This window comes from Stenella coeruleoalba, assembly GCF_951394435.1.
Source record: "Stenella coeruleoalba genome assembly, chromosome: 16".
NCBI lineage: Eukaryota > Metazoa > Chordata > Mammalia > Artiodactyla > Delphinidae > Stenella > Stenella coeruleoalba.
Genome location: NC_137162.1, coordinates 49,807,705 through 49,830,657, shown reverse-complemented (window position 1 = coordinate 49,830,657; position 22,953 = coordinate 49,807,705). Strand labels below are relative to the sequence as shown.

Genomic DNA, 22,953 nt, shown 5'->3' with positions numbered 1-22,953 from the left:
CCCTTGCTTCTCAACAAGAGAAGTCACAGCAATGGGAAGCCCATGCACCACAATGAAGAGTAGCGCCCGCTCACCGCAACTAGAGAAAGCCCGTGCACAGCAACGACGACCCAACACAGCCAAAAATAAAAGCAAATAAATTTATTTTAAAAGATAATTAACATCAATTCTATATAATCTCTTCCATAAAATATAAAAAGAGGGAACACTTCCCAATATATTTTATGAAGTTAATATTGCCCTGATACCAATACCAGATAAAGACAGTACAAAAGAAGAAGCCTAAAAAGCAGTATCCCTCATGAATATAAATGCAGACATCCTTTGCAACATATTACCAAACAGAATTCAGTGATATGTAAAACTAATTATATACTACAGCCAAATGGGGTTTATTTGTGAATGCAAGCTGGTTCAACATTAAAAAAAATCAAACACCATATACAAAAGTTAATTTTAAAAAGATCATAGACTTCATATCCATCAAATGACTAGTACTTGGAATATATAAAGAACAATCAAAAATTTCAACAGGAAAAAAACAAACTATCCAATTAGAAAATGAGGAAAAGACATGAAGAGACATTTCATTGAAGAGGAGGTATAGATGAGCACATGAAAGATGTTCATCATTGTTAGTCTTTAGGAAAATGAAAATTAAAACCACAATGAGGTATCACTATCTACCTATTAGAATGGCTATAATAATTTTTAAAATAGTGATAATGTCAAATGCTGGTGAATACTGAAAAAATGGATCACAATTTGGAAGTTTTGTAAAAAACTAAAGTCAACATATAGTCAACCTACCAGGGGGTGGTGGTGGTGGTGTGATGAATTGGGAGATTGAGATTGACATATATACACTGATGTGTATAAAATGGATGACTAATAAGAACCTGCTGTATAAAAAAATAAAAGAAAATTCAAGATTAAAAAAAAAAAATACACCTACATATGGCCCAGCAACCACACTGCTGGGAATTTCTCCCAGAGAAATGAATACTCGTGTTTACACAAAAATGTATTCAGGGATATTAGTAGAAACTTTATTTGTAATAGCTAAAAACTGGAAATAACCCAAGTGTCTTTCAATGGGTGGTTAAAGAAAGTGTGGTTCATTCATTCCAAGGAAAATTCTCAGTAATTAAAAACAATGAACTAGCAATATACACAACAACCTGTGTGAATCTCCAAGGAACTATGCTGAGTGAAAAAGGCCAGTCCCCCAAATTTACATATGTATGAATCAATTTATAAAACGTTTTTGAGAGAATTATAAAACTGCAAACAGATTAGTGGTTTCCAGAGTTAATGAGGGATTTAGGGCAGGAAGAACGTGGGCATGGCTATAAAAGGTCAATGTAGGGAATACTTGCAGTGAGGGAGATGTTCTATATCTAGAATATGTAAATGTCATTATCCTGGTTGTGATATTGTACTATAGTTTTTCAAGATATTACCATTAAAGGAAACTGGGTAAAGGGTACAGAAGATTAGTCTGTATTATTTCTTATAATTGCATGGGAGTCTACAATCATTTCAAAATAAAAATGTTTAATTTAAAAAATCCATGAGAAAAAAAGAACTTTTTATATAAAGCAATTTACACTTAGCAGATATTAGAAAAATGCATAAAAAGTAAGAGTAAATTTAAAATAAAAATTCTGTACTGTTATACTTAGATGTATAACTTTCCAGACATTTTTCTATACAGACATAAATATGAATATATGTATTTTCTGTGAAATGGGATCATACTATGTATACTCTTCTATAAACTTCTTTTTCTAATTAAATATATGTAGTGAATATATATTTCATGCCTCTAAATATTTATTTTTATGATTGCATAATTTCATAAGATGGATATACCCTCAATAATCTAACAAATGCCCCTGTGTTAGACATTTGGGTTATTTCTAAGTTTTATATATAATCTTATAGTAAACATCCTTTTTCATAAATGACTGATCAGTATTTGCTGTGTCAATGTATATAAATACTTTTAAGGTGTTTAAGAAATTTTGCTCACTTTTGTGTCTCCAGTGCCTCAGGTCAGGCTTGGTATTCAATAATTATATGTTTAACGAATTAATGAGTAAGATATTGTCAAATTGTTCTCCAAAATGGTCATATTAATTTAAAATTCTTATTCTCCTAAATTTGGGCATTATCATTTGAAAAATTCTAGCTTATTTAGGGTAAACATCTCATTATTAAAATCAATATTTTCTTTTTACTAATTAGTTGGATTACGTTTTCAAATGTTGAATGTCCATTTATATTTTCTATTTTATGAGTGTAGGGTTTGTGAATTTTGCTACTACTTCCATTGGATAATTTGTGTCTTATATTCAAGAGCTCTTTTTATTTTTAAACATCTTTATTGCTGTGTAATTGCTTTACATTGTTCTGTTAGTTGCTGCTATATAACAAAGTGAATCAGCTATACATATACATATAGCTCTATATCCCCTCCCTCGTGCATCTCCCTCCCACCCTCCCTATCCCACCCCTCTAGGTGGCCACAACGCACCCAGCTGATCTCCCTGTGCTATGCAGCTGCTTCCCACTAGCTATCTATTTTACATTTGGTAGTGTATTTATGTCAATGCCACTCTCTCACTTCCTCGCAGCTTACCCTTCCCCCTCCCCGTGTCCTCAAGTCCATTCTCTATGTCGGCGTCTTTACTCCTGTCCTGCCCATAGGTTATTCAGAACCACTTTTTTTTTCTTTTTTTTTTTAAAGATACCATATATATGTGTTAGCATATGGTATTTGTTTTTCTCTTTCTGACTGACTGCACTCTGTATGACAGACTCTAGGTCCATCCACCTCACTACAAATAACTCAATTTTGTTTCTTTTTATGACTGAGTAATATTCCATTGTATTTATGTGCCACATCTTCTTTATCCATTCATCTGTTGATGGATACTTAGGTTGCATCCCTGTCCTGTCTGCTGTAAGTAGTGCTGCAATGAACATTGTGGTACATGACTCTTTTTGAATTACGGCTTTTTCAGGGTATATGCCCAGCAGTGGGATTGCTGGGTCATATGGTAGTTCTATTTTTAGTTTTTTAAGGACCTCCATACTATTCTCCATAGTGGCTGTATCAATTTACATTTCCACCAACAGTGTAAGAGGGTTCCCTTTTCTCCATACCCTCTCCAGCATTTATTGTTTGTATATTTTTTGATGATGGCCGTTCTCACCAGTGTGAGGTGATACCTCATTGTGGTTTTGATTTGCATTTCTCTAATGATTAGTGATGTTCAGCATCCTTTTATGTGTTTGTTGGCAATCTGTATATCTTCTTTGGAGAAATGTCTGTTTAGGTCTTCTGTGCATTTTTGGATTGGGTTGTTTGTTTTTTTGATATTGAGCTGCATGAGCTGCTTGTAAATTTTGGAGATTAGTCCTTTGTCAGTTGCTTCATTTGCAAATATTTTCTCCAGTTCTGAGGGTTGTCTTTTCGTCTTGTTTATGGTTACCTTTGCTGTGTAAAAGCTTTTAAATTTCATTAGGTCCCATTTGTTTATTTTTGTTTTAATTTCCATTTCTCTAGGACACGGGTTAAAAAGGATCTTGCTGTGATTTATGTAAAAGAGTGTTCTTCCTGTGATTTGCTCTAAGAGTTTTATACTGTCTGGCCTTACATTTAGGTTTTTAATCCATTTTGAGTTTATTTTTGTGTATGGTGTTAGGAACTGTTCTAATTTCATTCCTTTACATGTAGCTGTGCAGTTTTCCCAGCACCACTATTGAAGAGGCTGTCTTTTCTCCACTGTATGTTCTTGCCTCCTTTATCAAAGATAAGGTGACCATATGTGCGTGGGTTTATCTCTGGGCTTTCTATCCTGTTCCATTGATCTATATTTCTGTTTTTGTGCTAGTATGATACTGTCTTGATTACTGTAGCTTGTAGTATAGTCTGAAGTCAGGGAGCCTGATTCCTCCAGCTACGTTTTTCTTTCTCAAGATTGCTTTGGCTATTCAGGGTCTTTTGTGTTTCCATACAAATTGTGAAATTTTTTGCTCTAGTTCTGTGAATATGCCATTGGTAGTTTTATACGGATTGCATTGATACTGTAGATTGCTTTGGGTAGTATAGTCATTTTCACAATGTTGGATCTTCTAATCCAAGAACCTGGTATATCTCTCCCTCTATTTGTATCATCCTTAATTTCTTTCATCAGTGTCTTATAGTGTTCTGAATACAGGTCTTTTGTCTCCTTAGGTAGGTTTATTCCTAGGTATTTTATTCTTTTTGTTGCAATGGTAAATGGGAGTGCTTCCTTAATTTCTCTTTCAGATTTTTCATCATTAGTGTATAGGAATGCAGGAGATTTCTGTGCATTAATTTTTTTATCCTGCTATTTTACCAGATTCATTGATTAGCTCTCGTAGTTTTCTGGTAGCATCTTTAGGAGTCTCTATGTGTAGTATCATGTCATCTGCAAACAGTGACAGCTTTACTTCTTTTCCAATTTGGATTCCTTTTATTTCTTTTTCTTCTCTGATTGCTGTGGCAAAAACTTTCAAAACTGTGTTGAATAATAGTGGTGAGAGTGGGCAACCTTGTCTTGTTCCTGATCTTAGTGGAATGATTTCAGTTTTTCACCATTGAGAATGATGTTTGCTGTGGGTTTGTCATATATGGCCTTTATTATGTTGAGGTAAGTTCCCTCTATGGCTACTGTCAAGAGAGTTTTTATAATAAATGGGTGTTGAACTTTGTCAAAAGCTTTTTCTGCATCTGTTGACATTATCATATAGTTTTTATCCTTCAATTTGTTAATATGGTGTATCACATGGATTGATTTGCGTATATTGAAGAATCCTTGCATTCTTGGGATAAATCCCAATTGATCATGTTATCTGATCATTTTAATGTGCTGTTGGATTCTGTTTGCAAGTATTTTGTTGAGGATTTTTGCATTTATGTTTTTCAGTGATATTGACGTGTAGTTTTCTTTTTTTGTGACGTCTTTGTCTGGTTTTGGTATCAGGGTGATGGTTGCCTTGTAGAATGAATTTTTGAGTATTCCTCCCTCTGCTATATTTTGGAAGAGTTTGAGAAGGAGGGATGATAACTCTTCTCTAAATGTTTATAGAGTTCGCCTGTGAAGCCATCTGGTCCTGGACTTTTGTTTGTTGGAAGATTTTTAATCACAGGTTCAATTTCAGTGCTTGTGATTGGTCTTTTTATATTTTCTGTTTCTTCCTGGTTCAGTCTTGGAAGGTTGTGCTTTCCTAAGATTTGTCCATTTCTTCCAGGTTGTCCATTTTATTGGCATATAGTTGCTTGTAGTAATCTGTCATGATCCTTTGTATTTCTGCAGTGTCAGTTGTTACTTCTTTTCCATTTCTAATTCTGTTGATTTTGAGTCTTCTCCCTTTTTTTCTTGATGAGTCTGGCCAATGGTTTATCAATTTTGTTTATCTTCTCAAGGAACCAGCTTCTACGTTTATTGATCTTGGCTGTTGTTTCCTTCATTTCTTTTTCATTTATTTCTGATCTGATCTTTATGATTCCTTTCCTTCTGCTATCTTTGGGGCTTTTTTTGTTCTTCTTCCTCTGGTTGCTTTAGGGGTAAGGTTATGTTGTTTATTTGAGATATTTCTTGTTTCTTGAGGTAGGATTGTATTGCTATAAACTTCCCTCTTAGAACTGCTTTTGCTGCATCCCATAGGTTTTGGGTTGTCGTGTTTTCATTGTCATTTGTTTCTAGGTATTTTTTGAACTCCTTTTTGATTTCTTCAGTGACCTCTTGGTTGTTTAGTAGCATATTGTTTAGCCTCCGTGTGTTTTTGTTTTTTACAGTTTTTTTTTTCCTGTAACTGATAATGTAGTCTCATTAAGTTGTGGTCAGAAAAGATACTTGATATGATTTCAATTTTCTTAAATTTACCAAGGCTTGATTTGTGTCCCAAGATATGATGTATCCTGGAGAATGTTCCAGGAGCACTTGAGAAGAAAGTGTATTCTGTTGCTTTTGGATGGAATGTCCGATAAATATCAATTTAGTCCATCTCTTTTAATGTGTCATTTAAAGCTTGTGTTCCCTCATTTATTTTCATTTTGGATGATCTGTGCATTGGTGAAAGTGGGGTGTTAAGTCCCCTACTATTATTGTGTTTCTGTCGATTTCCCCTTTGATGTCTGTTAGCATTTGCCTTATGTATTGAGGTGCTCGTATGTTGCATGCATAAATATTTACAATTATTATATCTTCTTCTTGGATTGATCCCTTGATCATGATGTAGTGTGCTTGTCTCTTGTAATGGTCTTTATTTTAAAGTCTATTTTGTCTGTTATGTGAATTGCTGCTCCAGCTTTTTTTTGACTTCCAATTGCATGGAATATCTTTTTCATCCCCTCACTTTCAGTCTGTATGTGTCCCTAGGTCTGAAGTGGCTCTCTTGTAGACAGCATATATATGGGTCTTATTTTTGTATCCATTCAGCCAGTGTATATCTTTTGGTTGGAACATTTAATCCATTTACATTTAAGGTAGTTGTCAATATGTATGTTTTTGTTACCATTTTCTTAATTGTTTTAGGTTTGTTTTTGTAGGTCTTTTCCTTCTCTTGTGTTTCCTGCCTAGAGAAGTTCCTTTCGCATTTGTTGTAAAGCTGGCTTAGTGGTGCTGAATTCTCTTAACTTTTGCTTGTCTGTGAAGTTTTTAATGTCTCCTTCGAATCTGAATGAGATCCTTGCCCGGTAAAGTAATCTTGGTTGTAGGTTTTCCCCTTTCATCACTTTAAATATGTCCTGCTACTCCCTTCTGGCTTGCAGAGATTCTGCTGAAAGATCAGCTGTTAACCTTATGGGGATTCCCTTACGTGTTATTTGTTGCTTTTCCCTTGCTGCTTTTAATATTTTTTCTTTGTATTTAATTTTTGATAGCTTGATTAAAGTGTGTCTTGACATGATTCTCCTTGGATTTATCCGGTATGGGACTCTCTTCACTTCCTGGGCTTGATTGACTATTTCCTTTCCCATGTTAGGGACGTTTTCAACTATAATCTCTTCACATATTTTCTCAGATGCCTTCTTTTTCTCTTCCTCTTCTGGGACCCCTAGAATTCAAATTCTGGTGCATTTAATGTTGTCCCAGAAGTCTCTGAGACTGTCCTCTATTCTTTTCATTCTTTTTTCTTTATTCTGCTCTACAGTAGTTATTTCCACTATTTTATCTTCCAGTTCACTTATCTGTTCTTGTACCTCAGTTATTCTGCTATTGATTCCTTCTAGAGAATTTTCAATTTCATTTATTGTGTTGTTCATCCGTGTTTGTTTGCTCTTACTTCTGCAAGGTCCTTGTTAAACTCTTCTTGTATTTTCTCCATTCTATTTACAAGATTTTGGATCATCTTTACTATCATTATTCTGAATTCTTTTTCAGGTAGACTGCCTATTTCCTCTTCATTTGTTTGGTGTTGTGTATTTTTAACTTGCTCCTTCATCTGCTGCATTTTTTTCTGTCTTCTCATTTTGCTTAACTTACTGTGTTTGGAGTCTTCTTTTCATAGGCTGCATGTCCGTAGTTCCCGTTGTTTTTGGTGTCTGCCCCCAGAGGGTAAGATTGGTTCAGTGGCTTGTGTTGGCTTCTTGGTGGAGGGGACTGGTGCCTATGTTCTGGTGGGTGGGGCTGGATCTTGTCTTTCTGGTGAGCAGGTCCACATCTGGAGGTGTGTTTTGGGGTGTCTGTGAACTTAGTATGATTTTAGGCAGCCTCTCTCCTAATGGGTGGGGTTGTTTTCCTGTCTTGCTATTTGTTTGGCATGGGGCATCAAGCACTGGAGCTTTCTGGCCGTTGGGTGGAGCTGGGTCTTAGTGTTGAGATGGAGATCTCTGGGAGAGGTCTTGCTGATTGATACTACATGGAGCCTGGAGGTCTCTAGTGGTCCAATGTCCTGTTCTCGGCTCTCCCACCGCAGAGGCTCAGGCCTGACACCAGGCCAAGAGCACCAAGACCCTGTCAGCTACAGGGACCCACAATAGGAGACTCCACTGAAGACGCTAAATCTGCAGGAGCTAGACGTGCAGAGGCATTTTTTTCAGAGGGTTTGCAGCTTGCTTGAATGGCAGAAAGGGAGAAAACGAGAAGATCCTCTAGGGCAAGGGAGGAGCAGTAAGTCAAGAGCTCTTTATGTAATTATACCATTATACCTTTTAAATCAATATTATATATATTTCCCAGTTTATATTTTGCCTTTTAGTGTTTTCTACTCACATGCATTTTATATGTTGAGCAATACTTACCTTATGTAGCATACTTAAGAAATAATACTTGTTAGTGTTCCCTTACCTTGCTTTGACTGCTTATTTGTGTATATTCCTTAAATCCAAGGACTTCTTGAAGCATCTTCCACAATGATCAGTATTTTTCTCTTCGAATGCACCTAGATAGAGTATTAAACACAAAACTTTCTTTTTAAGTTGTAATATTACTGTATTTTTAAATTAGGGTTTAGGATTATAGATAATATCCTCCTTAATGTCCTATAGATAATAGCCCTTAAATGTAACTAGTAGCAGAAAAATCAGGGTGTCCACTGGGATTTTGTTTAATCTCATGGGGACTGTCATCGAATTCAATTGCTGATTGAAATCTGAATCTTTATAAAAAGGGATACAGATTGCCTTCAGAAGTATATTCACAGCATTCAAGGCACAGACAAACATGTAAGTTTTTGTATTCTCTTTAATCTTGTTTAATGAAACTTCTGTGCCATATAATCACAGAAGATATTAATTGAAAAGTAATAATCTCATGTAAAGCAGAGAGCATGGCCTCAAACTCTTCTCTTAACCATAAACCAGTGTTTTGCAAAGTATTGTCCACAGACCACCTCCATCAGAAGCTCCTCATATACCTATATTTTGGGGACCACCAAGGCTTCCAAGATTCTGAGGGTAGAGACTAGGATTCTTCATTTGTAAGAAACTCCCTCAAGTAATTCTTATGCAAACTAAAAGTTGGAGAAGTGTTGCCACAAGTCAGTACTGCCAAATGGCAGTCTATTGGCCATCTAAGTAAAACTTTGTTCTTTGTTTAGGGCCTTTTATTCTTGACTAGATAATAATTAGCTTATTCTTAGGTCCCCATCAATATCTGGGAGGTGAGCATAAAATGGAGTTTAAAAGTGGCCATTTCTTTCATAAACATTCTCTCATCTTCAATTTCATGGGCACTAAGAACATCAGACTGGCAGAATGAGGGCAAGAAGTCAAGAAGGCTGAGATGGGATGAGAAGCTGTGTCGTTACTGGTTCCCAGGAGAGACTGGCACATCCACATGTGCTGTTGAATTCGCTGTACGCCTAGAGTAGTGGGAGCACGCTGGCAAATCTGGGAGTGGAGGAGCTAGTGAGAGGAGGGGAGAGGGTGAGGAGTGGTGTGCAGTGCTTAACCGTGGGAAGAAGCTAATAATTGTGAACCATGATCAAGGAGGAACACTGCAATTTCAGGCCATTTATCAGTAGATGTTTGAAAAATGAGTGAAGGCTTATCAGGAAGACAGATGTGTGTGTGTGTGTGTGTGTGTGTGTGTGTGTCTGTCTGTAGGAAGTACAGAGGTGCAGGAATATTAGGCAGAACCAGGTAATGTCTAAATAATTCTAGCTAGTAATTCTACCTTGCCTCCACTTGCCCTCGCCAGCTGAGATGGACACAGCTAGCCAAATTAGCTGTGATGGAGGAGGTGGGCCTGTTACCAGAAACACTGCTCATAGACTACTATGTTCAATATAGAGTATTCCAAAGCAATCTGAATTGTCTCAGTTTTATTTTTATTTTATATTTTAAAATTGTACTGAAGTATAGTTGATTTACAATGTTGTGTTAATGTCTGCTGAGTGATTTAGTTATACATATATATATCTATATATATATCTATATAAAATTCATATTCTTTTCTGTTATGGTTTATCAAAGGATATTGAATATAGTGTGTTATACAGCAGGACCTTGTTTATCCATCCTATATATAATACTTCGCATCTGCTAATCCCAAACTCCCAATCCTTCCCTCCCCTACCCCCTCTCCCCCTTGGCAACCACAAGTCTGTTCTCTATGTCTGTGAGTCTGTTTCTGTTTCATAGATAAGGTCATTTGTATTGTATTTTAGATTCCACATATAAGTGATATCATATGGTATTTGTCTTTATCTTTCTGACTTACTTCGCTTAGTATGATAATCTCTAGGTCCATCCATGTTGCTTCAAATGGCATTATTTCATTCTTTTTTATGGCTGAGTAATATTGCATTGTGTGTGTGTGTGTGTGTGCGTGCGCATGCCTGTGTCTGTGTGTATATGTGTGTGTGTGTGTGTATGTGTGTGTGTGTGTGTGTGTGTGTGTATATACACCACTTTTTCTTTATCCATTCATCTGTCAGTGGACACTTAGGTTGTTTCCATGTCTTGGCTATTGTAAATAGTGCTGTTATGAACGTAGCGGTGCATGTATCTTTTCAAATTATAGTTTTTTTCTGGATATATGCCCAGGAGTGGGATTGCTGGATCTTATGGCAACTCTATTTTTATTTTTTTGAGGAACCTCCGTACTGTTCTCCATAGTGGCTGCACCAATTTACATTCCCACCAACAGTGTAGGAGGGTACCCTTTTCTCCATACCCTCTTCAGCATTTGTTATTTGTAGACTTTTTAATGGTGGCCGTTCTGACTGGTGTAAGGTGTGGTACCTCACTGTAGTTTTGATTTGCATTTCTCTAATAACTAGCGATGTTAAGCATCTTTTCATGAGCCTATTGGTCATCTGTTTTTCTTCTTTGGAGAAATGTCTATTTAGGTCTTCTGCCCATTTTTCAATTGGGTTGTTTGTCTTTTTGTTTTTGAGTTGTATGAGCTGTTTGTATACTTTGGAAAATAAGCCCTTGTCAGTTGCATCATTTGCAAATATGTTCTCCCATTCTGTAGGTTTCTTTTCTTTTTGTTTATGGTTTCCTTTGCTGTGCAATAGCTTATAAGTTTGATTAGGTCCCATTTGTTTATTTTTGCTTTTATCTCTATTGCCTTGGGAGACTGATCTAGGAAAACATTGGTATGATTTATGTCAGAGAATGTTTTGCCTATGTTCTCTTCTGTGTTCTCTTCTGGTGTGATATCTTATATTTAAGTCTTTAAGCCATTTTGAGTTCATTTTTATGTATGGTGTGAGGGTGTGTTCTAACTTCATTGATTTGCATGCAGCTGTCCAACTTTCCCAATACCACTTGCTGAAGATACTGTCTTTTCCCCATTGGATATTCTTGCCTCCTTTGTCGAAAATTAATTGACCATAGGTGTGTGGGTTTATTTCTGGTCTTTCTATTCTGTTCCACCGATTGTCTCAGTCTTAAAGTCTAAATACCGCCTGGGGAGAAATGATCATCAGTCCTCTCCTTTGCAAGAGCGTGAGGCTGAGGATGGGGTGAGGTAGAGGTGGACAGGCAATATTAGCAGATTTTTAAGGGGAAACTCAAAGTCCCGTCACTTCAGCCTCATTTTTAAAATTGAGATACAGTTGACATATAATATTGTGATAGTTTTAAGTGTACAGCATAATGATTTGATCTATAAATACGCTGTGAAATTATTACCTCAATAAATTTAGCTAACATCCATTACCACACACAGTTACAGATTTTTTTTTCTTGTGATGAGAACTTTTACGATCTACTCTCTTAGCAACTTTCAAATACACAACAGAGTATTGATAACTATAGTCACTATGCTGTACATTATATCCCCTGGGCTTATTTATCTTATAGCTAGAAGTTTGTACCTTTTGACCACCTTCACCTATTTTGCCCTTCATTCTTCATTTTATTTCAGCCTTTATTCATTCTTCATTCTTAAGAAGAGAGTTCTGACATGTTCTCAGGAACAGAGTAAAGTTCCTGAGACCACAGAGGGGCTTTGGTAGAAGATGGCTGGGGGACTGGACTGAGAGACCCCACAATTCCTCTTTTAATTTTTGGATCTACTCATTCTGCAAATGTCTTTCTATTTATTCTTGTTGCCCTAAAAATGGGCCTCTGGATGCCTCCTTCTCAAGAGGAACCCACAACCCAACATCAGGAAGTAAGCAGGGTGAGTTTCCAGGGAAGGGAGCATTAAGCAAGCTGTTTAGGCAGCTTCTTGACCATGAGATGAACTAGAAGGGCCATGAAGGTGATATGGTTCTAGAACCATGGTAGGAGAACAGACTGGCACCTGGAAGCAGCACCAGTCAGTGGCTATAGAGGGCAATGTCCAGTGTGTATTCTGCTTAATAAGGGTGTATTACCTCATGGTGGCCACTTGAGGATTAAGGGATTAGGGTTCTAGGCATCCCATTTCCACCTTGAGACACAACTAATGGGGTGGGTCTATGAGGGTGTTGGGCAACCTGTATGGAGCATACTAAATAAATCCTATAGTTATATTACCTATATGTTCCTATAGTCTTCATATAAACTGAGTCAGATGCCTCAAAGCAGTAGTGATAACAAGTTAGAGGCTAATACAGAAGGGGGGATTTATTTCAGCAAAGCACCATCATAGGAGAAAGTATATCCATGTAAATATGTTCAAATTTCCTCAGACACTGTAAATATAGAGAAAATGATGGGATGGTCCTAGAGACTTCCATCAATTGGCAGTACCTTCTTCTGAAGGTACTATGCTTCAGGCATGTTTCCTGATGTCTCAATATCAACTTTGCATAATGTTTAAGACTATGCCCTAGATAACTGGGTACTCCCATTACTCTCTCTCATGTCCAGTTGACCTTTGTGTTTGCTTCGTGGGTAGACAGCAATGTGGAGATGACACATATTTGTTAGCTGAATGTTGGAAGGACCTACCTTTCTTCTACAGTGTTAGAAGATGAGTGTTTATATAGGAGAATATCCTCCTCTTAAGGGTTTTCTCTGTTTCTATCTCTGTCTCTCTGTCTCTCTCTTTGTCCCTCTCTCTCTCTCTCTCTCTCCCCCTCTGTGTGTGTGTGTGTCTGTGTGTGTGTGTGTGTGTGTGTGTGTGTGTGTGTGTGTGTATATATATATATATGCCTCCAATAGGTATAATGCCACTTTCCATGAATTTCTATCAGTAAGTTAAGATTTGAATGATTATTATATAGGTTATATTATATAGATTATTACATAGGTGTATTGTGAAACAGATGACTATTATGTAGATTAGAAGATTAGGAGCCAGGGACCTCACAAAGTTAAGCTGTTTTTATTAAGTTGCACAGCTCAGTAAGGTGGAAACATGGAGCAGATCCCAGACCTTCTGGCTCCAAGGGATTGTGTCCAACAGACATGACTGTTCTATTTGTACAGTGTCTGGCACATTGTAGGTGCTAAAAATATATTTTTGAGTAAATGAATAAATGTCTCAAAGTGTTTGGGTCATGACCTGATGACCTCATTCTTTTTTCTTTGTTTTGATCTGCTGTGTCAGCCTAGGTGGGTACTCAGTTTTTCTCATGACAAAATCTCAGTCACCTTTTGCCCCCATGGGGACTTTCTGTAGTTTCTCCATCAGGCTCTTTACTAGCCTTGCCAGGGAGTAAATGTTTTTATTGGAACAGCATGAAATGTGACATTACTCATAGATTCTGGCAGAAAATTAGCGATAGTGAAAACTAGCTCAGCACCACTGGGCACGATTGCACCTCCTCCCTGGAAGCAGTAAGCTGAGGGACTGCAGGGAGTCATAATGGTCTAACGATGGCTAATGGTGAGGAAACGATGGACCTGAGGCGCATAAGTCAATCTGAACACCGGGATGGCTAATGAAATACTCAGGAGATGCTTGAGCTCATCTGAGCATTGTTCATGGGTGTTTGTCTCTTACTGGACCATACTTTTTTGTTACATAAGGAAAAAGTATAACAATTTGTAGTATATGGAACGTATCTGAAGGCTGAGATATAGTAAATATCTACTATACAGTAAAGATATATAGTATCTAGATATAGATACAGTAAAGATATAGATATAGTAAAGAAGGCAGATTAGTAATATAGTAAAGATATATAGTAATATATAAGATAGATATAGATATAGTAAAGATATAGATATAGATATAGTAAAGAAGGCAGATTAGTAAAGAAGGCAGATTAGTAAATAAATGGGGAAATATAAGCCCACCTTCACATTCCAGAGCCCCAAGTCCATGATTCTTTCATTGCCTAGGGTTTACTCCCTATTTTAAGTATATGTCAAAATAGAGTATGGCTCCAGTTTTCAGCCTTGGTCTATTTTTTGTTTATATGCAGTGATCAATGAGGCAGAAGGTTTAAGGTAGCAAGAGACAAGAGTTTAATCAAAGGCTCATATGATTGCCTTTTCATTCTTCAGTCCAACCAGTGGTACTAACCCTTCTGATATCACAACATTGGTTTCAGTCCTCCCGATACTTGCAAGGTCCTTTTGTTTCAAATATTCACCTTTTAGGAAGAATCAAAATAGAAAGCTTGACTATAACCACAGAGAGCTTCAAAGGTGGGATTTGTCGAATCCTTTTAATAGTCTTCTCTGGAGCAGAAATGATTGGCAGCAGTGACATAAAGTCAAAACTCCATGACTCACTTGAGGCAGATTCAGGAGCAGCCCCTTCTTTGTGTTCTTTCATAGAAATATTCAACAAGGAGTTGGCAGAGCTTGTAAGCAGACATTCCTAATGTGAACTTTGCAGGCATGACATGTTATATTTGTAGAAATAATATAAAACATCTTCTGGAAAAAAGCATACATATCTTGAGATGCTTTACTTGAAAATAATAGTTAACAGTTACAACTTTTTAGTTCTATTTTTTTTTCCAAAATACAATTTTTCCTTTTTTTGGGGAACTGTATGGTGTGAATCAGAAAGCTTTGGACTGATGGGACATTTATTTGCCCAAGGGGCTCCTGGAAGATGCCCACATGTGAAATTATGACAACTGCCTTTTTAGGACTGAAGATGATGCTGAGATGTGCATGAGAGACTCCACTAAACCTTCCTTGTGATCTCTGCATTGATACAAGTCCTTTGTGCAGTGTGGCTGTGTTCTTAGAGGAAGGTGCCAAGTGGATGAGCTATTCCAGAGATTGGAATGGGAAGTGAGAACTTTCTGGAACAATTATATGACTCTTCTAGTTGCTACAGTTTTTCAGACAGAGACATTTGATATCATTTCTCTGTCTTCAACACACCCCAAACACTCATTCTCTGTGATAATTTACTTCATGGGAGTGTGCAAATGAGTTGTGGCCATGGATGTTGACTAGATAGTGAACAGAGTCATGATCCAAAGAAACGGGCCATGATTACCATAGAAACAAAGCAAAGAAGAAAAGCAAAGTCATACCAGAAAGGAAAATAAGGCAGCTGTTTTGGCAAAACCCCATTCTCACAGCAGCAGTAACTAGGGGAACTGTCCCTGATGCTTCTAGCAAAGATTGCTCCAGAGATGGCCTCTACCAGCCCTAACTTCTGTGCTTCAACTCAGAATCATTCTGTTACATCAACTGGTTTTATCTTGACCCTTTTTCATGCCCAACCATTTAACCTCAACCCTATCAAGAATATCATACCAGTCTGAGTGACCATGCATCTTTCTTTAAATTAGGTGAAGCAATGGCTCACCCTAGTCCCAGGCTTTTCTTTATTTTCTGTCTTATTACTTACAAATCCACCCCATTATTACTAGAGATAAAAGTAGCCGAGATCTTTCACTTCTGGACCTCTAACGTTTGGCTTTACATTGCCCCAGGAAGAGAGCCTCTGATCACGCTATTCTGAAAATACTGTTTTTGCCCAGATTTGGACAGAGGACTTCCAAGGGCAGATGACTTCCGGTTGGTTAGGGCTGAAATGAGTGCCTCCCATCTCCTCCTCCAGTCAGTGTCTACCTGGAAAGTTCAACAGATGTTTGGCCTTCTTGCATATCATTCATTCATTGAGGGGTCAGAGTTAGAAAAAATGTTGTGATTTGCACCATCACACAAATGAGGGTGCTGATTAATTAAGATATTTGAGTAAAATTTATATGTGGGAGGACAGGCCTACTATTCTGAGACTGAAAATGGAGTGTGGATCTCAAAAGATGCTTGCTGGATCTAATGATGTGTACATTTCCCCTCACAGAGGGACGGGGTTTTACTAGAAAGGGACTATTACCCAAAGGCCTTCTCTGAAACTTGGATGCAATCCAAGAGTGAGAACTGAATAAGCAAATTTGCAAATGAAAGAAAAAAAAAGTCTTACCTTAGGTAAACAAGGGTTTCTGGTTATTTATCCATTATTCAAATGCAGATAGAAGGTGTCAAGAATAATAAACTTGCCCTCTTCTTCCAAGTGATAAATCCCTTCTTTATGTTATTTACTTACAAAGAAATAACTACCTAATATTTCTATCAAAGTGAAGTTGTCATGTTCTAACAAATGCCAGGATCATAAGACAAATATAGTCAGAATCTTTTATCCTGCACTAACGTTCCACTCCTGGGTGACCTGGGACATGCTCTGAGAAATGTCTGGCAAAACTAGTGAATCTCTGGGGGTCATAAATAAAGGCATTGCTGCTTGCTGAGACATGTAGCTCCTTCATGGAGTAGCTGGGAATTGGTGATAACAAACCACAATAACCCTGGGATTGGAAATGGATTTGAATTTTTTTTATAATTATACATTTTGCAATTTTGGCAGTTTTGAAGGTAAAAATGTGTCAGAGGGTAATATGTCTCAAGGACAGTCAGTGTTAAATCAATATTAATTAAATAGGCATATTCTTATTTAACAAAGCATTGAAGTGTGGAGGAAGGGATCTGCTGTAACCATTTTCTTTGGCCATCTGTCAGGTAAGGTAAGACCTCCAAATCCCATGCATCAGCATTTTGAAAATATAGCCAATTTTCAGCTTAGGTTGCTTACCTAATGATGTGTTTGCTATCTCAGTTATGATTTACCAGAGGTAAAGCTGTATTATTAAGCAGAAAGGAGGCGCACATATAAAGGCAATAGAAGTTTTGAAGCAAGAAAAAAAGTGAGGTTAGTTCTTTTAATCAAATCAGAAACCCCAAAGGGTGTGACAGCACATAGCACTGACGTAACAAGTACTATCTTACCATGAAACATATAGGAGAAATCATTTGTGAGCCAGGTGTGTTATGGAAATATGGCTGAATAGTCTTTGTCTATCCATTTCATATCTATTAAGGACCATGGTCATTACTCCATACTCACCATCATATAAAGCATATAAAGGAAAAAGAAAGTTCCATGAAAAGTAAAAAATTCCATCCTGTCAATTGGTTATATTTGTTCAGAAGTATAGATATCCTAATGGAATGGTCAGCAAGACCTGAATGTCACTTCTGATGAAGATGTTACTAAAAGCTGGGAAGAACAGTGAGGACAGATCCCAAGAGCCGTAAGAACAAAGCTCATTGTAAGCATTGTTTGTCCTTTTGCCAACCATGGAACTTTAAGAACATCATTCTGAGCTTTTTACAGATAAAAGCATATCAAATTTTATTAGAACCATTCCACGTGGCACTGTCCAGGGTACTGACTTAGCTAACGTGACATGTTTGTCTCAGTTGAAAAAGTCAGAGTCCCTTACCTCAGGGCCTCACCTCCTGTCTCCTTTGACCTTGTGCTCCTGACAACAAATGCATGCCGATTTTGAACCCCACTATATAACTTCAGAAAACTACATATGCTGGGACTAATCTAGGAACTATTTTTATGTTCTGGCTCCTATCACCATAGCAAAGAGCAATATGATGTAATTCTTACTATCAGTGACATTTTAATCTGACAAAAGGTATCAGACAGTTAAACAAATAAATATATGCACTTTGGTGGGGGAAAAATGCAGTATATGCACTTTGAGGCAGGTAGAACGTTTTGTGACCTCAGAGGGAAGATTTTTCTGCCTGGCATGGAAAGAAGGAAACAGAGTCTTAAACGTTGTTTCCAAATATAGTCTTTAAGTCACTTCTGAGTTAGACATGGGATTGAATTAATACAGGGATAAAGATGTCCCCGTCAAAGCATTAATTTCCCCTCCTGAAAAATGTTTCCGTAGAGATGTCAACTTTTGACACGCCAATGACTTCCTGAGAGTGGGTTGTTTAGCAATAAAAGACATAGTACATTTCTTAGAGAAAGGTTCAGATATGTATCTTTATACCACCGCCACTCCATCCTTACCCTATGATACAGAGAGTTTCTAGCACAGAGTTTGAAGTCTTTAGATTCTGATGAATGTATACTTTCAATTATAGTAGTTATTTTCTCTTATTTTTACCTAGAATAACCCAGTTCACTGATCAAGGATAGTTGTCTATTTTGGAGGGCCACATACCCCATGCTAGAATTTATCAGTTCTTGATTTAGGCCTAACATTTACAGATCTTACTGAAACCAATATAAGTGATAAGAGAACATGATAATCTCTACCATATGCATGTACAGCTCTGATACTGCTTTTGAAGGAGCTTTAGTTGCATAGGAGTTTTGCTTCAGGACAATGAGTGAACCACATGATGCAATTCTATGGGATTTTCCATCTAAAATTTTTGGAAGATTGAAAATCTTTATCTTCCCCTTTTTGAAGGTAAACAGGAAAATATCTTTAAAATGCTTATAGAAACTTTGTTCTTATGTCATGCCTTCAACATGAAACACTTTATAGCTAGAAACAGATAAGAGAGCCAAGAAGCTGAGGACATTCTGACTAGCTGAATATCTCATTGGTATTTTTACTGCCATTAAGAAACAATTCCAGATTTACTAAGGATCCAGAGAAATGCATTTGTATTATGGAATGGTATGATCATGAGAAACTATATTTTGCACCAGTATAAGCACCACTGGTTGGGTAGTATCCATGTGTGTTGTTCTCATTAAGGGGCCTGGAGATACTGAATAATCACAGATGCTCAAACTATGATGGGAATCCCTTTTATTATATTACCTTGTGCTATGGACTTAATTGTGTTTCCTCAAAATTCATATGTTAAAATTCAAACCCCCAATGTGACTGTATTTGGAGATAGGGCTTTTAGGATGTGATTACAGTTAAGTGAGGTCATAAGTTAGGATCTTAATCTGATAGGATTTGTGGCCTTATAAGAAGAGCAGAAGATCAATCTTTCTCTTTTTCTCCACGTGCATACCCTGAGAAAAGGCCATGTGAGCAGACAGCAAGAAGGTGGCCATCTGCAAGCCAGGAAGAGAATCCTCACCAGAACCCAACTATGCTGGTACCCTTATCTTGGACTTCCAGCCTCCAGAATTGTGAGGAAATAGATTTCTGTTGTTTATGCCACCCAGTCTGTAGTATTTTGTGATGCCAGTCTGAGCTGGCTAACATATCTTGCCTTAAAAAACATAAATCCTTTCTGAGGAAACACGTTCATACTTGTATTTTGATCATTTGAGAGATTGTTAATCCAATTTCATGGTGTAAATTGCCCTTCTTGAAGCGGTACACACCTGTAACCTTACAGTAGCCCTGGCAGAATTGTGTTTATCCTTCATTGCCCTTATAACAGCTCAAGTGTGTTGAACTTCATGACTTTTTGTCTCTGACTATTTGCTGTTTGTGAATAACCATTGAGAGACCAACAAAAGCTTCAGACAGTCTAACATCCTATTTACAAATGTCAGGTAATTGATAAATGCTGTAAAAATGAGCAATGGCAAAGCATCTTTGGTTGATGCTTGGCAACTTTTCATGTAAAATATTGGATGGAGAAACCTCACTTTCTAGAAAGTAGTTTGTATCAGGTTGTGAGGACACATCCCACAACCTGACAAATATGTGGTTTGAGGAGGTAGAAGGATCCCTTCGGAAAAGTATATCACTTTGAAACTTTTTAGAATGTAGCATATATTAAAAGTAAGTAAAAGTAAATACTTTCTCAAGGATTAGAGCAACCTAAATCCTGAAAGACTTTTAAATGGCAGTGGAGGTTAACCCTTTATCAAATATATGATTTGCAAATATTTTCTCCTATGTTATAGTTTGCTCCTATGTTATATTTTGTTGATGGTTTCCTGTGCTGTGCAGAACCTTTTAGTTCGATGGAGTCCAGGAGTCCAAGTTGTTTATTTTTGTTTCTCTTACCATTGCTCTTGGTGTCAAATTAGAAAAAAAAATCATTACCAAGACTGATGTCAAGGAACTTACCCCTATGTTTTTTGGTAGGAGTTTTATGGTTTCAGGTCTTACGTTCAAGTCTTTAATCCATTTTGAGTTGATTTTTGTGTACAGTGTAACAGAGAGGTCCAATTTCATTCTTTTGCATGGGGCTGTGTAGTTTTCTCAACACCATTTATTGAAGAAACTATCCTTTTCCCACTGTATATTCTTGGTTCCTCTGTCATAAATGAATTGACATTGAACTCATACAACTCAATAGCAAAAAAACAATCTTATCAAAAAATGGGCAAAGGAACTGCATTGACATTTTTCCAAAGAAGACATGCAAATGGCCAACAGGTGCATGAAAAAGACGATCAACATCTCTAATAATCAGGGAAATGCAAATCAAAACAGTGAGATATCACCTCACAGCTGTTAGAATGGCTTTTATCAAAGAGACAAGTGAGGTAAGTGTTGGCAAGGATATGGAGAAAAAGAATCCCTTGTGTATTGTGGATGGACGTGTACATTGGTTCAGCCTCTATGGAAAACAGTATGAAGGTTCCTCAAGAAATTAAAAATAGAACTACCATATGATCCAGCAATCCCACTTCTGGATATATATCTGAAGGGAATGAAAACAAAGTATTAGAGAAGTATCTGTGCTCCCATGTTAATTGCAGTATTATTCATAATAGCCAAGATATGGAAACAACCTAAGTGTCTATTAATAAATGAATGGATAAAGAAGATGTGATATGTGCTTATATATGGCATATATCTAAATATTATTTAACCATGAGAAAGAAGGAAATTGAGGGCATTATGCTAAGTGAGATAAGCCAGACAGAGAAAGACAAGTACTGCATAGTATTATTTATATGTGGAATCTAAAAAAAATTTTAAATGTCAAACTCATAGAAACAGATAATTTAAAAAGTGGTTTCCAGGGACTGGGAGTTGAGGGTAATAGGGAGAGGTTGGGAAAAGGTTATAAGCTTTTAACTATAAAATAAAATAAGGTCTGAAGATCTGATGTAAAACATGATTATAGTTGGGCTTCCCTGGTGGCACAGTGGTTGAGAGTCCGCCTGCCAATGCAGGGGACACAGGTTCATGCCCCGGTCTGGGAAGATCCCACATGCTGCGGAACGGCTGGGCCTGTGAGCCGTGGCCGCTGAGCCTGCGCGTCCGGAGCCTGTGCTCTGCAATGGGAGAGGCCACAACAGTGAGAGGCCCGCGTACCACAAAAAAAACACACACACAAAAAACCACCATGATTATAGTTGATCACACTGTATTGCATAATTGAAATTTGCTAAGAGAGTAGAACTTAAATGTTCTCACACACAAGAGAGATAAATGTGTGAGGTGTAGATGTGCTAAGTTTTTTTTTTTCTTTTATCAACTCAAGATACAACTCTAGTTTAAGCAGAACATTAAATGAGGCAGGTGGACAACGTCCAGATTCTAACAGTTTCCTAGTATGAAAATAACAAGACAAAGAATGTGTTATTTTATTTTCCCTCTATTTCTTTGAAGGTTAACAGAAACCATGGACAGGGACTCTAGGGATTGGGGGAGCTAGGACAGAGCTTAGTTTCTTGCAGTAAGAAAGGGGTTTGGAAGAACAGCAAAGATCAAAACCTGAGGTCTAAAGCTGCATGGGAATTATAGTTGCTAGGCTGAGTGTTCCAATAGCCGGAGTCCTAAACACTAGCAACCAAAGAAGTGTTTGGGGGAGAAGAAATATCTGCTGTTACATGTTATTAAATTTCTTGCTTTGTGGTGTGAAATGGAACCCACTTGTCTTCATCTTGAAAAGACACTTGCACACACATACACAGACATACCCACAGACACTAACAATTTGGATAATGGGTTTGTTCGGAGATACTAAGCTCCCAGCACTCACTTCATCTTCACTTGCACCCTAAGGATAGTGATCATTACTTTCTCCATTCCACAGATCAGGAAACTGAGTCATATGGAGGTTAAGTAATGTGCCCAGGATTATAGAATTGGAGGGTGGCAGAATCATGCTGCAAACCCTTGCAGTTTGTGCCACACCCTCTACTGTGTCAAAGTAGTCCATGACTGGGGAAGCTTAAAACCAGAGGTTTCCCATGGGAAACAATTCATATCAAGCTTATAGTTAAGATTTTGAAGGTCCCTCTATCTTCCCTCAGACCTCAAATAGGAGTCCTATTCTTGTTTTAGAACAAAGATGAAATGGGAAAATACTCAAAGTTTCCTGGAGAATATTTATACTAAGAATTTGGTCAAAATATTAGAGGACTCAGTTTTTGGGTCTTCACTTCCTCTTGGGTTCCTCCTTCATCATGGCGAAGGAAAGGTACCATCTTTCTAGGATACTGTGGCGTGGCTTGGCACAGCAGGGCTCAACTCTCAACAGCTGGAAGGTGCTTGCTTCTTTGAAAGCATGACCAATAGAAGACCAGTCTACTTCTTCACTTGGCATCTTCCAAAGCCTTTAGAGAGTTTAGCCAGTTAGCCAGGATTGTAAACCCCCCAATAATTTGGTGACTCATTTCATTTCAGAACAACACCACATTATGGTTGGAAGTCATCTGCCCAAAGCTTATCCAACTCATTGGCTGAGGAGATGGATGTCTCCCTCTTTGGGGAGGTGAGTTTACTTTCCATCCTGACAGCTCGTTCCTTAACCTGCTCACAGAGTTTTAAGTGAGTATTGTCTCTGCACATTCCTAGGCCCTGCTCGCTTGTTCCATGCTTTGATGAGGTGTGTAAAAACAAAGTAAGGAGAAATGGATTGCACAG

At 37.5% G+C, this 22,953-nt stretch overlaps 1 long non-coding RNA gene across 7 annotated transcripts in view; it reads left to right on the top strand.

Moving 5' to 3' along the window:
* LOC307175353 overlaps window positions 1-22,953 on the top strand; it is a 638,943-nt gene that overhangs the window by 411,802 nt on the left and 204,188 nt on the right. For 5 of the 7 annotated variants that reach the window (XR_013824319.1, XR_013824320.1, XR_013824323.1 and 2 more), the window contains one exon: window positions 22,714-22,801. The exons of the other annotated variants lie outside the window; for them this stretch is intronic. This is a non-coding gene — a long non-coding RNA (uncharacterized lncRNA). The remainder of the gene's footprint in view (window positions 1-22,713; window positions 22,802-22,953) is intronic. 7 annotated transcript variants of the gene reach the window in all.